The following is a 16,829-nucleotide window of genomic DNA, read 5'->3' on the forward strand; positions in this document are numbered from 1 at the left end:
AGGCCCAAGATATCATCCACCAGTGTTGATTCTGTTCCATGTTATGGCCTGAACGGAAGGAGTCTTGATGTTGGCAGTTTCTAGGGAGAGTCAGAAGTTATCTTTCAGGAGCTGCTCAATTAAATTGCTCATGAATGGGTGGTTAGATACTAGGGAGAACTTTAGTGTTCAATTAACTGTTCAAAGGAGGTATTACCAATCTCAATTAAAAATGATCTTGAATGTTCTTGACTTTTTCACTAGCCAAGAAGTGACTGAATCAGTTACAGGAGGTGGCAGAGTTTCCTTTCAGTGCTACTAGGACTTCTGGTTGCATGAAAGTGCCATATTCAGAGACGAAAGGTACCATTAAGCCAGCTTGGAAAGTTAAATAGATCTGAAATGATAGAGTTCAAGATATTTATAGCTATGTTTCAAAAGAAAAGTAGACAAACACAATTATAACCTAGCAAAACTGTCTTTCAAAAGGATTTTATATTGATATTACAAAATATTCCTTATAAAAATATCTGAAACTAATGTAATGTAGCCTATAAGATGGTTTGGTTTAAGAAATAAGTAGGTCAGATTTGGGGCTTCAGTTAGCTTAAGTGTAGAGGACTGTGGGAAATTGATATTGTTGGTGTGAAAAAAATCAAAAATAAGTTGGAGACAAAGTGTTGTGGGAAAGTAAGATTTAGCAAGAATATGCCCCTGGGTTATGCTTTGGTTGTAAGTGGTTTGAGCAAGGTTTTAAAATGAGTGGTTTTTGAGAATTGTAAGTTTTATTAAAATGCTATCTATATTGATAGAATGGGAAGAGCATTGGTGCAGATGTCAACTTACGTAATGTGTAATGTAAAGAGCCAATAAGAAGGTGATGGAATTTTTATGGTAAAGGGTAGTTTAATGTTAATTAGTATTATAAAGAATTATAAAAGAAGAAGTTTTGTTAAATCGCAAGAGAGATCCAATTAACATCCAAAGGATACTGTTAGGTTCCAGGATTATAAGGCTGTTCTTCGCTCTGTTGTCAGTGGTCCATTGATACATCGTTTCATCTTTGAGCATGAACATAGTAGTAGTATTTGTTCAAGTGGCCATTACATGCCTGTTTGCTTAACTAATCATTTTTCTTTTTAATAAAGTTTGGTTTTATCATTCAAAGTGTCATCTACTGCTCCTCTACTAATTTTTCTGTAACCAACCCAGAGGCTTGAAACCCAGCTTAGTTTTCAGGTTTATTGTATCTTTATCTTTAACAACGTAATATTAATTGGAAACAGTTTAACATGAAGGTTAAAAAAGGTTACAGTGATAGTCAAAGGGACTGAGAGGGATTTAGTGAGTAAAGCTGCAATAGTCTCAGGAGATAATGCTTTTCAAAGGTTTATTGAAGGCCTTCAAACACTGACACAAAACTTAATCTTAAGTGCTGCCAGGCACAATAAGATGTTATATTCCATTTATAAATACATAATAAATGATCAGCTATGATATCTGAGAAATTCAAAGTAATCTTAGTTCCCTTGATCCTGGCAATACCTCACTGACTCTCACCTGTAGTCATGGCCTGGTGTGTATGCCTCAATGATTCTCGGTAGGTAAGGGAATCTAGGTGCATGTAATTTGGAAACAGAAGAGCCAGAGGATGGTGCAGACTAACTTGCCAGCTTCATTTTAATGATGTAAGATTTGAGTAAATGGCAGTTACTGGTAGCTTTCTTATTGCTTTAAAAACACTATCCGCCAAACTGACCACCCTTACATACAGGCAGCCTCAACACTGTCAATTCAACTTAATGGGGTTGCATGTATATAGTGGAGAGCAAAATTTGCCTCTTTCTCCTTTATTTAAATATATATTTTTAAAACAGTGAAAGATGAAGGGGCATGATCCTGGCATTTCCTACATCAAGGGCTTGCAAGATAGAGCCTGATATTTATTTTGATCAGACAATACACTGAAAAAGACTATACTGAAACTGATGAACTGTAGAATATTGAAGATTGGAATTTGATACATCAGCATCTGAACTCAGCAATCCTCACAAATCCATTTGTAAATGAATGGAGAATCATGGTTCTGTCTATGATGAAATGAAGTAGGATTCTGTTTTAACAGAATCATAGAAATTAGAGACAGAAAAGGCTTAAGGCTTATCTATACATCAGGATTAATCCACACTTAACTCCAGTTAGTTTGGTGAGAAAATGCCTGCATGGGCACAATGCAGTTTATTAGAGCACAGTAACGCTACATTTACCATGAACTATGGAATTCACTTTAAAGATGTATTATGGTCAATGCCAACTGAGTAAGTGTGGTGTATTGTTCATGTACACACAGTGCCGCCACACATTTCTTTGGCAGTCCTGCAATTTGTATCCCACATTGCCATGCAGCTCTCCATTACTATACCTACATAATAACAGCCCTTCCAGCTGATCTCCCTACACTGAACTGGTTTCTGTCTGTTAATGTTCGTCCAACTTTGAGATGGCAATGGAGACCCGCTTCTCAATAGGTGTGGGGCACTGCATGTTGATAGGCTGCTGCTACAGTTCCATGGCTAGCTCAGCACGGACCACATAAAAAGGTCACCTTCCCCATCCTGAAATTCTCTTGCTACTACTGATCACCCCAGGTCTGTAGAGCAATCCCTTCCCATCCTTTCCTGAGCCTAAGAACACTGCTGAATCATGTGAAGCTGCTCCAGGAATGGATCTTTAGTAGCAGTTGCTCATTATGATTCTTGTCTTCCTCATCCTCCTCCTGCTGCCACTGATGAAGCTGCTACTGTTGGAGAAGCCACTGCTGCAATAGCAATCTGCTTGGTGGTGTAGCTGGTGAACTCCCAAACTAAAGACACCCAGCTTCAAGAACTGAAATACAATCCAAGCAGCCGTGTGTTTGCAGTTGCCAACATTCCAGTGCAAAGCACTGTTGGGTCTGTGCTGGCTGACAGCAATTCACAAATGGCACTACAGGAAACATGGGACTGAAAGAGCAGACTCATAGGATTTTCCTGAAGTTGACCCTATGTCCCAGAATTCCTCAGGCTTTGGCTATGCCTCCCATAATGCAAAGCAAGAGAAATTCCAGAATGCATGTAGCTCAGTAGCGAACCAAAGGGACGTGGGATATCCTCCAAGAATACCCCATGCTTAGTACACAAGTCTCTATCTGTGTACACAATGATGCAAACTGAAAAATGGCACAGCCATCCCATGCACACACTATCACTGCTGCTTGTGTATTGTGTATTAAGTAAGGAGTATCAACTCACTGAGAATTAAACTCCTGTATGTACACATGTCCCAGCTGGGTTATCTAGTCCATTACCATACAAGTTTAGGATTGTTTCCTAAACTATATTTTCTACTGCTTTTTCTGGTCCAAGTATGTCCTGGGATGGTGCTGCCATTTCATAAGGCTATCATGATGTCCACGGATTCAGAAACATTTAATTAGTGAGGATTCTTCAATAAACAGGGCTGAACTGTAACCCTGCAATCCAGCTCAGTAATGCATCAGTGCAGAGCTGCACCCTTCTAGGAGCAGGGCCAGAGAGTCACAATTTGATTCCAGTTCCCCAGGGACAGGGTAATCCGCACCAGCCCTTCGGTGCTCACATTTACTTTTCTACCAGCTCTAGTGCAGCATCTTGGGCAGGGGAAAAGCCAAGGCTCCACATTCTCCTTGCACAGGAAGGGAAGTTGGGGACTGCTGGCAGTGGCTGCTCTCATCTTCCTGGAGGCTCCTGCAGTATGGGTAGCCTAGACAGGTGCGCAGCAAAGATGGCAATGAAAGTTCCTGTATGAGTCACAAATGCTAGCCTGAATGAGAACATGGAGACAGAATTGGGATTATTGATATTAATCATAAGAACATAAGAACAGCCATACTGGGTCAGACCAAAGGTCCATCCAGCCCAGTATCCTGTCTTCCGGCAGTGGCCAACACATGGGGGGCACGCAGCGTCACATGCCCCCCTCCCCAGATCTCAGCAGGAGTCACACCACAATGTGGCCAGCACAGTAGGCTGCCCCAAGCAGAGCGCTGCGCGCATGCCTGCTGCAGGTCGCGCCTGCTTGGCGTTGGGCCAGCAGCAGCCTTTTGGCACTGTGCGGGCAGGTGGGGGCGGGGGAAGGGATGACCTAGCCCATGTCTTTTCAGAGCTCATCTCCCCCGCCCCTCCTCCCCCCTGGCTGGAAGCAGCTTGTCCCTTCCTGCCCGCACATGTTGAAAGGCAGCTAATACCTCCAGGTAGCTCAGCAGGGGAGGGTGCCTAGGGGGCAGAGCAGCCCCGTGCTTCCTGGGGGGAAAGACCTGGGGGGTGGGAGGTGAAGCCCTTGCCCAGGAGGCTGCTGTGGACCCTGCAGGGTCAGAGCTGGAAATCACTTCCCTTCAGCCACTCCAGGACTTAGCTGAGGGGCAGAGAGGCTCTCCCGTGCCAGCGCTGTGTGGGGCTTTAGCACGTGCAGGGCTCAGCTCCTCCTGCCCAGTGTCCTGGGCTGGAGGGTCTTGGGCTTTCCTGGGGCACTAGCCCAGCCAGAGGCAGTGGGGGAAGGAAGGAGGCTGCTGGGCAGGCTGCTGTGAGCTGAGCACTCTGACCAGGGGCTGGTTCTCCACACAGCACTGGGACCGGGACTCCTCCCACGGGGGGGATATGGAGGAGCAGTTGGGGAGGGCAAAGGAGAGCATGATGGAGAGCATGGAAAGGACTGATGGCTGGGCAGCAGAGGTGACACATAACCGGCCATCGCCTGGTGCCTGTCTGCACTCACCAACCACCACAGCTTTCAGCACGCAGACAGTGCCGGCCACATATGGGACAGGGGGCAGTGTCCTTCTGGCTGAGAGCCAGCACTCAGCTGGGGCTGCACTGATAGACCAGCAGGGGGAGTGGCTGGCCCCGCGCACTGCAGCTTTGCCCAGCCACCAGCCTTGAACATCCACCCTCACCATCGGCCACTGGACCCCCCCACTCACCATTGGCGGGCGGGCGGCTGGGATCCAGCCAGCAGCAGGACCCGCCACTACTGATGGGGAGGAAACAGAAAAATATGAGACAATTTGCCCATTTTTAAGAAAAAGTCAACACACCTGCAGGAGGGCTTAAATACTGGATCATCTCTTTAAAAACAAGATGTCTGGTCACCCTAATTAAGTCTGAGAGTTTGGAAGTGTCTATTTTTATTGTTGCCTACAGGGATGGGCAAATTATTTCTCCTTAGTTACTTTTTTCCTCAGAGACATCACTGCTGCCCAAATAGGTAACTGTCAAGAGAACGGATCATGTGATTTGGAGGAAAAGTAGTCCATTGACCTTTCACTCTCTCTCTCTTTTTTCTCTAGTATCTTTTCTTATTTTCTCTTTGCACCATTGAACTTTAAACATCACAGCAGATGCTTTACCCTGAAAGGTGTCTAGAAAGAGCCAAGTCCTGAAAATCAGTCTTGTGCTAGCCATTGTGTAAAAGTTTAAAACTCTTGTGAGATATGGTTTTAGAATGTCTTCAAATACTATTAGAAGTGATGCATTTGCATAAATACTATGAATTAGAGTATGTTACATGGTTTTGATGATCAAATATATTAAGGCTAAAACATGGGCCAGGGTGGTTCAGAAAAGTTCAGGTAACTTGACCATGAGAATTAGTGAGAATTTTACTTTCTTTTGTACCACCTGTTTCATCCTGATAATTCAGACTGTTTGCTGGAGTTATACCACTGTAAAGCCAGTTTAAATCAGATCAGATCAGGCCTAAGGTATATGTATTTTTTAGATTGTGAACTCCTCCGATCATGGACTGTATGGTCACTGTCTTTATCTGTGTCTGGACAGTTCCGAATACATTGTGAACATTGCTCAAATACAGATAGTAAACAACAGAAAAGGTGTTTTAGAGTCTTAATTGTCCTGAATGGAACCTTTCAATATAAGATTTCTCTTTGACTTTCTTAAACTTCTGAAAGCTAGAGAACTGAAATTGGTTTTGTTTAACTTCATTAGTTAAAGTTAAGGTTTTTTTGCCAAAGCCAGACCCATAGCCAGGAGAAGATTTGTATCCCTGTTTTCATTTTCTAGAAACCTGCAAAATTCATGTGGCTTCATATAAACAGTTGTAGTTTAAAGCAGGGATGGGCAAAACAGATACCGCAGTGTGGGTTTTGCTCTACATTGATCATGTTTAACTTTCTGCCTAGTTGAAACCCAGCTGGTTTGGATCTAAGCAAAATTTCTTTTTTTCTTACCTCAAAGTTTTAGCTCTGTAAGTGGCCAGATTAGTTATGTTCTTGTGTATGTGTATGTGTTTCTCTTCACCTTTTGTACATTGGTGTGGTATAATTTCATTTGGTTCTATTTCTTGCCTCATATGCATGAATTGAATGGTCATTCCCTGGGAACTCATCATTTGAGTCATATTTGCTTCTAGTTACTATAATGAAATACTTTCTCACACACCTTTTCTCTACATCTTTCCCAGGTCACTGATAGAACAGTATTCTGTTCTGTATTCCATGCTTTATGTTCTATCTCCAAATATTCACATTACTAATGCTAGGTCTGAATGATGAAATTCATTTTCTTTTAATCTGAGGAATTCATTGCCACAAGATATCATTCCAGCTGAGAGTGGAGTTTAATAAAGGATTTGATATATATATCAGTAGTGAGAACATTCACAATTACATTGATAGGAATAAAAACAATTTTACGTGTACATAAACCCTTATGCATAAGCTATCCACCAACTGATGGGGTTGCGGAGAGAGGATTGTACATATGAACAAGAAAATAGTTTTTTGGTTTTTTTTTTATTTGTATTACATTCAAGTCATGATTAGGGTCCCATTTGTAGCAGATGCTGTAACACCACAAAGGGTGAGACTGTGGCTTATTTGTACAAGGGAGTGAAGGAGTGTTAGAAAGTTTTACTCCGTGCAGGGTACTGCAGCCTCCACAGAGCAATTATTACTTCTCTCCAGGGCCGGCTCCAGGCACCAGCTAAGGAAGCAGGTGTTTGGGGCAGTCAATACAAAGGGGCGGCACTTCGTCCGCTATTGGGGCGGCATGTTCTGGTCTTCAGCAGGAATTCGGTGGTGGATCCCCCAGTCCCTCTCTTCCTCTTTGAGCTGCTGCCGAAGTGTCGCCAAAGAGGAAGAGAGGGAGCAAAGGACCCGCCGCTGAATTGCCACCGAAGAATGGAGCGGCGCGATTAAGTTGCCGTCGAAGTGCCACTGATCGGCTTTTTTTTTTTGCTTTTGATCACTGGAAGGATGGAAATTCCAGCTTCCATTGACATACAGCAGTTTTTCTAGCTTTGATGATTCATGCGATAGCTCACATTATTTGTATTATCTACTCACATCTCTTCTGTGTTCCTGTATTTGTAGAAGAGCATCCCAGCCTGTGAAAAGGCCATTCTTCCCCTGCAAATGATCATGTAAAGTGATGCTAAGAATCAGTCTAGAACACAAAATTAGAACTAGTGGCCCCAGTCCTCAATTGCATTCAGGATGCTGCTAGGGACTGAATTAGTGTACAGCGAGTCTGGATCAGGAGAGTGCAAAAATGGATTAAACCTATTACTAGCCACTCCATACCAGCTCAGCTGCACTGGCCAGTGCATTGTGGGGGAGAAAGAGAGTCAAGGCTTTCCTCATTCCCCACCCACCTGTATGAGAGAAGTAATAATTGCTCTGTGGAGGTTGCTGTACCCTACATGGAGTAAGATTTCCATATGCTCCTTCACTCGCATATGAAGGACACTTCACTTGCACAGATAAGCCATAGTCTCACCCTTTTTTTTTTTACAGCATCTATTACAAATGAGACCCTAATCATGATCAGGGCCTCTATGCTCAAAAGTAATAAAAAAACCTATCATAATAATCCCTAGTTAAAAAAAAAATCTCTCAGGCCAGTAGAATCTTTCAAATCGGAATAAACTTTTGAAAATGTACCACTGTACCTGCCTTTTATGCTACCAGCATTTTACTGCTGTGCAATCCTATAATCCTTTAATTTTTGTTTGTTTAAATATATCTATATCTTGCTGATGTCTTAAAACTCATTTCAGTGTCTTCTCTTTCTCTTCATGCACTCAGCTTTGCTGCTTTTAGGATGTATGGGCTTGGTCTTAAATTCCACTTACTACTCCTACTCCAATAATGTTTATAAACAAGGAAGTAACCTGCAATGCATCTTTCTATTAGCGTTTCTTCTCATTATTCTTTATTTCAGATACATGATTATCAGATTCTTCTTGGAAATCTATACATTCTTTTTAGAAGCTCATCGCTGCCTCTTGCCAGCACTTCTGAAAGATTCAGAAATCAATACCTTTATCTTTGCTCAATGCACAAAGAGGCAGATTCATAAAAGGGATTAAGATGTTAAGTTGGTTGGTGTTGCTTAATCAGATCCTGTGAATGTAATCATGATGTATACATTTGTTGTTTTCCCTTTAACTATCTGCTTTGTCTTTATAATATATATAGTGAACTGGATACTCTAAAACCATCTAAATAAATGGCAACCTGGTCTTAAAATGTTAAATTTAATTGAATTTATTTTTTAAATATATTTATTGATTTTCAGATAAAAAGATACAAACAACTAAGTTGTGTGTGTGTATATATATATATATATATATATATATATAAAAATATATAAAAATAAAACAAACACCAATACAATCTAGGTTCTAATTTCTCTTCTAATAAAATGCAAAAGTCACAGTGAGAAAAAAAAAACCTAAAAAGACGCCTATTTTTACTAAGGACACTGCACCATTTTTCAGTCTGACATCCAGAACCATAGGGGCTCAATTCTCAGTTATGGAAAGACTCCATGACACACTCTGGAAGCGTAAAGGAGCCTTAACGTGGTGGTAAATGACATTGCTGACCACATTAAGGCTCCTTTAATGTGTGAGGTTGGTGTAGAGTATTAGGCTATAACTATACTAGAGATCTTACAGAGGCACATCTGTACCAATGCAGCTGCACCACTGTAAGATCTCTCGTGTAGCTGTACTATGCCTACGAGCAGCGGTAGCTATGTCGGCGGGAGAAGCTCTTCTGCCAACATAGCCCTGTGCGCACTACCGCTTATGCCAGCAAAATTTATGTTGCTCATGGGTGTGTTTTTTTCACACCCCTGAGTGTCATAATTTTTGCTGACATAAGTGGTAGTATAGACATGGCCTTAGTGAAATTGAGAATCAGGCCCCCTTAATATGGCAAAATGGAGGATCTCAAATCCTTTGTCAACAAAAGCATTCACTAAGGGCCTAATCATTTACACCAATGGTTTTGGATCACTCTAATTTTCCTATTTGCACTAGAATGGATGAATTAGTGAACATATTGCATCTGAGATGGTGATTTCTTTTCATTCCATTCCTTTTGCAGTAGTATATACTGCCCAGAATATGTTTTCCCCTACTAGAAGTTACTATGCCTACAGGTAAATCCCTTTTATGTTTAGTCACAGTTATAATAAGTATTAGTTTTGTAGAATATCCCCGTATGCACAAGCAGGTTGAATAATTCAGTCCTTGCCTACATCTCTCTCTGAGGATTAATCCATACATTTTTCATATCTGTTCAAAGCCTAATTTCTGCATTATAAAGAATTATTATAGAACATAAAAAAACTCTAATTCTGCCTTTTTCTTCCACACCCCCTCAAATCAATATACATTAGAAGAAAACCACTGTTGTAGGCAAATGTTTTATCATTTCATGTTATGAAAATTCAGACAAACTGACAATTAAAGCTAAATCCCAGTAATCCATCTCTAAAAATGGTCATTGTCCTGTCGACTACTGTAAACAGGCAAGTATATCGTTTACTTCCCTTGTACAAGTTTAATGGCTCTATTTTCAAATTTTGTTTCCACTGTCCATGGAAGTAGAATAAATAACATTTTGTACAGAGAAAACTAATGCAGCAATACAAGTAACTGTGGCTGTTTCTCCATAGACCGATAAAATTTTATGATCATTAACCATAAACAATAATTATCAACAATAAACACATAATGATAATCATAAAAAAGAATGGAGAACTATGAAGACCAAATATGCAGAAATTCTATGCTGCATTTTACATTTAAGAAGATACATTACCTCATTGCAGTACAGTAAATGATAAACACTGATAAGATTTTAATTACAACTGTTTAAAAATTGTTTTCTCTAGCTCATCATATTTCTTTGGATTTTTTCTGCAAACTTAAGATCTCTTGTCAAAATGGTATTCTTTTCTTGCATAAACCTTTAATGCAAATTATGCTGTAATAAAAGATATGCAAGTGAAGCAAAATGGGTCCATTTTTAGCATTTCACCAACTATGATTAACAAGCCTTTTCAGTGTGGCAATTTTGTCCATTTTTCACCACCAATAAATAGCAGTTAGCACTCATAGAAATTACATTTCCCTTTCAAAATATAAATATGTTGATCAGATGTGGGAACACTGATTGTTCTTGTAATATGTTTTCACTAGTCAGTTATTACCCTAGCAATTTATATATCTGACACTCCAAAATTGTGCTGACTCATCAAGGTATTTAAACATTTAACTTGAAGCACATACTTTTAGAGTTTAGAGACCTTCTTCTTGTATACACCTCATGGTTTATTTTACATTATTCTCTCCACCACTTCTACAGACTCATGCAGCATATTTACAGTCACATACAATCCTCAATTCCCTTGGCCAAGACAGACAGAAGGGATCCTCCCACTAGAAGATCACTCTGAAAGCCTTCCTCCCATTGCATTTCCTTCTGTATCATTTCTACCTTCTGCCTAATGGACCAATGCTACTCTTAGCTCTTCTCAGCCCATCCCAATCCGTCAATTAGGCACAGCTCTTCTTAATCAGGCCTACTGTACAGCAACTAATTGGATTTGCAATGGGCAGATCAGCTGCTGTTGCCCAGCACTTTGTTACAAGCCCCATTGACCTCAAGGACTCTCATGCATGATCATTACACATAGACTTAAATCTCCTGCTGAGTCAGGGCTAAAGAGAGGTAAGAGTGCAAAAGAAATTAAGTGAGCATATCAGGAAATTTCCATGAAAAATCAGTTGAAGAAGTATGCACTCAGAAGTACCTACAGTGTTCAATCATTGAATTAGAAGTCTTGTTCTCCATATTGAGCCTGTATTCTGAACCCTTATTCAAGTGTGTCGTCCTTATTCACTGAAGTGGTCCCAGTGAGACTATTTCCATGATTATGAGTTGTTTCCAGAATCTGGGCCATTTTTTAAAAAGAGTCATGTTATTTTACTGGAAAGAAAAAACAAACACGCACATTTGCCTGCAGGTTAACTGTTTAATACAAAGAAACCCTCCAAACCCACTGTAATACTGTCAAAGGGAATAGGCTCCAGTGCAGAATGAAACACAGCTCAGAGACTATTAAAATTATTACTAGAAAAGTTGTGGGAGCATCATTCTCCCATCCTCCCCCGGCTCCACTAACATTCATATGTTTGAAACATGGTGCCAATCCTACAGAGCACTAATTTTAAACATGTTCCATTTCTAGAGAACAGAAAAGAAAATGTAAGTCATTAAAATGTCTAAATCATATGATAGAATTTGTTTTAGCTCTTTAAAGGAAATCCTAACAACTGATTGGATCTTCCTGCTACTTTTAGATCAATTCCTCCTCTCCTTGCTCAAGCAAGTAGTTAAAGTGACACCACTGGGTGGGATTCTGTGATGTGCCTTTTAGGGCCTGTGGTGGGGTCCTTGGAGGACAGCTTGCAGCTGACTTCCTTAGTTCACGCATCAGGGGAATTGTTTCCTATCTGTATCTAATGCTTGTAGATCCCTTTCACATGACTCCAGCACCTTTACCTAGCATACAGGTGATGGAACAAGGGTGAAATCCTCTGGGACTATAGTCCCTGCAAGGCATACAGGTTTTGGTCCCTGGTAAATAAACTTAGAAAAAAATAGCACTGAAATAATTCTGTGATTCTGGGTTGGTTTTTTTTGCGGGGAGTGGGGGAAGAGAGGAGATTCACTTTTACAAGACATCTTGAATGAGATCATGGAACTGTTTTTAGACTCTGTCATGTCAAGGTCACAAAACTTGGAAGAAAATACTTATCTAAGGAAAAATGGAACTGGGTATAATTGATGATGCACCACTGTATTCTTCAATGTGGAATGTTATATTTTTCACAAAAATAAATGTAATAGATTTTAAAGCTAAAAGATGCCATTACAACCTGGACTGATCTCCTGCATAACACACAGGCCATGGGATTTCATCCAGTAATTCCTGCATCTATCTCAACAATTTGTGGTTGAATTAGAACATGCGTATCTTCCAGAAAGGCTGCCAATCTTGATTTAAAGACTCCAAATGTTGGAGATAGTATCACATCCTTTAGTAATCTCTTCCAATAGTTAATTATCCTCACTGTTAAAAATGTGCATCTAAAAAAGCAGCAGCAGATGTCTACTTAGTTAGAACCATCCTACTTAAATTCTGCTTCTAATGCATGACAATCTTCCGTTAGCTGAAAGGCGAATTTGGGTCCTACATATAAATCTGTACTGCAGGAATCTTCTATCTGCCCTATAGAAGATATTCCTGTGGATGAACTTTGTATAAAATTACTAAAATCCAAATTTGAATCTACATATAATAATGTAATAAAAAAGAATAAAACTTGACTATATAAGCAATTATTTTAACTAATAAATATTATCAGGAAGATGGCAATAAATTACTAGTGCAAGTGAGTAAGAATTTAATTAGAAAAGTTTTAGATTAGGTGGAATGTCTGATGCAAGCTAAGATCACTTTTGAAAGATTCTGTAGCAAATCGCTGACTCACCGGTGTGGTGCCTCCTGCTGGTTGCCCAGGAATTAGCGCTCTCAGCCCTGGTGCACCCTCTATGGGCCGGTGTCTCGACCTCTGTTACCTACCCCTCTGCAGTCCCTTTATCTCCACCATGTGTAGGTCCCACATCCCTCCCGGACTATGGTGCCTCTTACCTTGGGGTGCTACTCCTCACCCAGGGAACCCCACTCCCATGAGCCCACCTCGCCTCAGTGACCCACTGCCAATCTGCATCTAGCCCCTTTACTCAGGGGCAAACTGAAGTCCGCAATGGCCATCATTGGCTAGGGGGTTGGACCTGCTGCCTTTCTCTGCAGCCCCAATACCTCCTTTGGCCTTCCTGTCAGGCCTCAGCCTGGTAGGTCACTAGGCTTGAGCTCCCCAGCTCAGCCTGCTGCTGCCCCTCCCTTCCCCCAGCACTGCTCTATTGAAGGTACCCTGTGCTCCCAGGCAACCTGGTCCTTCCCACCTCAAGGCTGGAGTGAAACTGCCTGCCCCCTAGCTCACAGCCCTTTTTATACGAGCCCTACCAGGTCTGGATTGGCTGCTACCTGCCTTCGCCTGATTGGCTCCTCGGGGCAGCCCTTTCCCAGAGCTGGTTTTAACCCTTCCTGAGCAAGAGCAGGGTGACTGCACCACTACAGAGGCTTAGAAGTTCCAGAATTCCTACCTATTGAAAAACCTATGGAGGATGATGCCTGACCAAAGAGTGCTCAATGGAAAAATGAGGTACCGAAAACCACTAGTCACTGTTGAAAATCTTGGCCTTGGAGTGAAAATATTCTAGTCTAGTCCAGTAACATATTCTATTGGAAAGGTGTTCAAGCAGCTGCCACATTTAGAAGCAATTCAGGAACTATATATTGTCACATCAATCGAGGTCTAAAAATTATTGTTTTACCTTCTTGGCTATCTGTGCTTGATCTGCACATTCCCTATGTATCTATTGGTACAGAGAAAATCACTTGCTTATCTAAGTGCTCCTCAGTGTATACATGGGTGAGAGAGAGAAGTAATAGAATAGGCACCCATGGTTGTCCATAATGTCATCATGTCCTGCTATAACCTTCCCAATGGTATTGAGAAAAGTCCAAGACATCACCTTCGATAGCTCTTATTATTCTGCCTGGGCAAGAATCTGACAAAATTAATAGTCAACTCTTATAGAAATCATGAATTATAATATGCATAATTCATTTTAAGCAAAGTAATCATAGAATAGGGATAGGAAGAAAAGTATTCTGTTATACAAGATCACTTATTAATTTTATTTGATCCAGCAGTGGCTCCTCCTAGTATCTTTGCATTTCAGAATCTTCTTGTGCAGATAATATACAAATTAAAACTACAGAACTAAGATGAACTCAGTAGATAGGGTTTTTTTTAGACCCAGCAGACACAGCAGGCTAATTTGTCAAGGAAATTCTTATGGTGTTATAGTGCTCAGCATATATGTATCTATAAAATTCCAGCAGAGCGAATGACTGGAACAAGTGTCAAGAAATTCAGTCATCTGCTGTACTAACAACCACAAAGCTATATACACCATGCTGAGAAAACATCCATAAGGAACAATGTCATTACCTTAACATTTCAGGTTGGCTTGATGAGCTGTTTATCCCAATTAACACAGAAGGAAAATTGCTGGGTAACTAGCACCTTCATTTAAGAAGTCTCTCTCTGATGCTCAACTTATGATGAGTTTTGCAACGTACTTTTTGAGGATCAAACCATTTAAAAGCAATGTTAAATCACACATGGAAAATACAAATTTAAACTCATCATGTTGTAATCATTAGAGGGAAACAACTTTATTCAGCATGTATATGCATTCAGGAGAGGATATAAATAGTTAATGCTACCTTCCATCAGAAATAAGTTGATATTTCATTTTGCAAAAGGCTGCCATTTCCCCAGTACATTTGGTTTTTAGTGATAAAAATAAGACAGTAAGTTTGCCCTTTTAGCTTATTAGGGCTTGTTTCTAATATTGCCTCTCTTGGTGAACATACACCTAGAGTTATAATTAGACTCTAACAGAACTAATTGTATTGAGCCAATTACTATCATGTACCAAAATATCTCCCTTTTGAAAGCTACCTTAATTTTAAGATATAATATAACCTGTACAGTTATAATGGCAGTGATTTGCAGATGTAGCATCTTCCAACCAGATAGATTCCAAAGTTCTTTAAAAATCTGGGGTCAGATTGTGACCCTTGCTATAACAACATACAGGAGAGGAAAGGGTCTAAGAAACCTCCTTATTTCCATGCATAGGCTACCTGTATTACTAATATCAATCCAGATGGGAGCACATGCAGCTAGACTTTTATTCCTCTTCCCTCCTACCCACCACCACAATGCACACAGACAGAGGAGGGCAGAGAGTAGGCAGCAGGAATGGGAAGCACAGGCAGAAATTGGAAGTTTAGCCAGAAGAGCTAAGCCAGCACACAGAGGGTAGTAAACTGCTCCAGGAAAAAGGGCTGACTCATCATACTTTTCCCCTGGAGCAAGCAGGGACTAAATCATGACTCTCAGAATTATAATGCAGTCTCTGCTCTGCTTTTCATGCAGTGAATCTATTTGCTCCTGCTTACTTGGGGATAGATTGCAAGATGTCAAGCCCTCACTGACTGTATGAACTATTGACAAAACCCTACTCTTACTGAGCCAGGCAGAGGTTGAGCAAGGCTGTGATGGGTACATTGTATGAACTAAATCCATTCTGCCAAAAAAGAACAATGTGGCTCAAGGCAGGTAAGGTGCAATAAGGTGCATCTTTTTGCTTCTCAGATGTTTAAACATAGGTGGACTGCTCTGAAAGAATACAAGGCATTGCTGGTCAACCTTATCTCTGTGTTAACTAAGTTTTGGGCAGTGAATTTCCCTGTTTTAACAGGTGAAGTAGTGAGGGAGATATGATTGGGGGTACATGTGGAAGGTCACAAGGGGGCTTCCTGGAAATATGTCCCTGACACTGAGCTACCAAGACAATCTTAGTCCCCATCTGGATTTTAGAGCACTCAGGAAAAACTGGCTGCAAACAGTAAGCTAGTCTCATCCTTAACCATAGTGTGGCTACCACCCCACTATAATTAATTCTATCAGAAGCCTTAACCCTGACACATGAAATCTTTCAGCATCAATATATGTATGCCATTGCTTGTATATAATTAATGCTATATATTCTAAGAGAGTTCATAAGTAATTCTTGTATTTAATGGTTAAGTTTTTTAGATGTTGAAAGTGAATTTTCTTTTCAATATTGTGGTTAATTGAATGTATGAACTGTAATGATAATAGAATATTTATGTAAATTACCTTAACTGGTTATTTCCATTCTTTTTAACGTTTGGGATTTTTAAAAATGTTAATGCTATAGTTATGTAGTTTGCATAATGTTTATACTAGATTACTTCAGTAACTATAAGTTAATAGCATTTTGGTGGTGTGATATAGAAGATTTATTGTCACTGGTAAAACTAATTAGAAAAGAAACTGGAAGCTTGTTTTCATTAAAGTGCTACAGTAACAGACTCATCTTCATATATTCATCTGCTTTGCCTTACAGGTTTCTTCTCTATTTGAAGTCTAGGCACAAAAGGTTCCCAAGGAGGAAGTTGCTTTGTGTGAAGATGAAAAGTACTGATGAATGATTTCGGCCTCCATGTTCTTTATAAAAGTGAAATGTAAACAACCAGCCATATCAGTGTTCCTGCAGTGGGAGGTCTCCTGGGACTTCATTAGGATGTGGAAAAAGTTAACAGAGAATTGAAAAGCTCACACTGCATCAAGACAGGCAAAAGTTCTCACCCCAGAATGATGGTCAAGTATCCATTTTCTCCACGACAACATCACTGCAAACAGTATTTTCCTATGGTGCGTCAATAAGATTGTAAAGTAATTTCCATAAATAACTGTGTCTACCTTTTTATAAATAGGAATCATCAGGG

At 40.4% G+C, this 16,829-nt stretch overlaps 1 long non-coding RNA gene across 1 annotated transcript in view; it reads left to right on the top strand.

Moving 5' to 3' along the window:
- LOC120407078 overlaps nt 1-15,556 on the top strand; it is a 63,137-nt gene extending 47,581 nt beyond the window's left edge. Inside the window, exon 5 of the long non-coding RNA XR_005599779.1 lies at nt 15,451-15,556. This is a non-coding gene — a long non-coding RNA (uncharacterized LOC120407078). The remainder of the gene's footprint in view (nt 1-15,450) is intronic.
- The last annotated feature ends 1,273 nt before the right edge of the window (nt 15,557-16,829 follow it).

The sequence above is a fragment of the Mauremys reevesii genome, linkage group 5 (genome assembly GCF_016161935.1).
Source record: "Mauremys reevesii isolate NIE-2019 linkage group 5, ASM1616193v1, whole genome shotgun sequence".
In the NCBI taxonomy this organism is placed as follows: Eukaryota; Metazoa; Chordata; order Testudines; family Geoemydidae; genus Mauremys; species Mauremys reevesii.